Here is a 2,051-nt window from a genome sequence, read left to right on the forward strand (position 1 = left end):
GTTATTCCCCTTTCCTAAACTAACTAGGAAAGTTATTAAAATACTAATATTTAGAATACAATCAGATTTTAGGGTATTCTAATTAAACTAGGATTAGGAAAATCTAGCTTTCCTAACTTTATTTGGAAACAGTAATTAAACTTAATTAATTATTCCTACACGATTTAGGAAATCGTGTATCCCAACCGTCCTAGGAGCCGTGATGTGCAGCTCCAACGCCTTCCCACTTCAGCATTAATACATTATTTGATCCAAGCTCAAACCCTTTTACTAGTTGAGTCACATTTCGACTAATAAGGATTTCATTTGCTTGTTCCGAGTATGCTCCTGCATCAAAAACCCAATTGGGCCGGGCCATACCTGGTCAAGAAAATACTTTCGAGGGGCGCAGTGAGACTGAGTGACCTAGATGGGGAGGATTTTACAAACCCGACCAACCTAGACCAACTCAAGAAATACTACCCTTGAACCGTAACAACCAACGACCTAGCCTAGTTTTACAACTAGCAACCACATCAACCCTTTTTAAGTCAAGTTCCTCAACGCATTCTGATTTGATATTGCATGTTTTATCGAGTCTAAGTTGCGGCACCTTGCCTGTTTCAAAGGTCCTTTGATCTGTCAAAGACAACATCCATTTGCACTAAAACAAAAAAAAAACCCCTAAACTACGAGCATGGTTTGATTTCACCTCTTCAGGTGGATACGTAGGCAGTCCCTCTTGTGCCTGAGGGATACAACCACAAAACCCAATCAAATTCCACAAAACATTTTAAACTGCGATCATGGTTTGATTTCACCTCTTCAGGTGAATACGTAGGCAGTCTTTTCTTATACAAGAAGGATACAACCATCCCCCCAATCAAAAATAAACATCCCCACATATAAAAAAACATCCCCACAAAAAAAAAGGGAAAGGGGAAACCATTCCCTTTCCCACAAAAATACAAAATAAGCCTTTCTCCTTTCCACAAAATACCACTTTCCCAAGTGCAAATGTTTAGGACGATTCAAATCGAATTGCCTTCACCAAATGGATAGAAGAAACAAGCGTTCACAATTTCTGACAAGAGCAATCCTCTTATTTAGTTAATAATTGGAGGGACTACAATTTCAACAAATAAAGCTCGACGAGTCTAGAACTTATCAAAGCTAAGGTGTCAACTAAAACCCCTCACATAATAAAACTAGCACAAAACACACAATAACTAGCTAGTACAACATAGTAAAAACTCACAACAATAATACAACATAATAATATAGTGGGTAATGGAGGTCTTCACTCTTCCATTCTACCCTTGCCTTATCCTTCGGGGTACATCTTCCCCTTGTTCTTCTTGTTGGCCAGCCTAGCATGGATTTCCTCCTTGGAACGGATCCTCAACGGATCTAAGACGGCGACAGCCTCTGGTCTAACACAAGACTCCATGTTCGACCCAAAACGAGCCAATTCACGACTCACCATACTCTTGGGACCCGACTTCTCCTCTTCGGTGGTCTCATCACATCCGGGCTAACTCCATCAACATACTCCTCAAAGAAGGCACGGTTGGCCTTGCCAACCTCTCGATAATTCAAATCGACAACCTCGTCCTTACGAAATTTAGACCTCTCTTCCAAGGACGGAGCTCGTGACCACTTGACATAAGCGGTAGTCGTGGCAACGAGGTTTGGTACCTCCCAAAGCGGCCGAGTGGCCCACCATCTTTCAAATATCTCCACATGCTCGGAGTTCCGGAAAACATTCTCTTGGACAAGAGTATCGTGAGCGGGCACCTTTTGTTGATGCCCCATTTGCCTCATGAGCCTTTCGGGATATATGAAGGAAGCAACCTTCAAACCCACCACCATCAAAGAAAGAGGACTAGCACCTGAAGCGGTCAACCCCTTGAAGGACCTCAAGTGCCACCACAGCACCACCCAATGGATGTGAGGACCACCTTCCTCCGCCAATATTGCGGCACAATAAGCCTCGGTAGAAGCAAAACTATCCGGGTACAACTTCTTCCCCATGGTAAGGTGACGGAAGGAGTAAGAAGAAGAATTAACCG

The sequence above is a fragment of the Silene latifolia genome, chromosome Y (assembly GCF_048544455.1).
Source record: "Silene latifolia isolate original U9 population chromosome Y, ASM4854445v1, whole genome shotgun sequence".
In the NCBI taxonomy this organism is placed as follows: Eukaryota; Viridiplantae; Streptophyta; class Magnoliopsida; order Caryophyllales; family Caryophyllaceae; genus Silene; species Silene latifolia.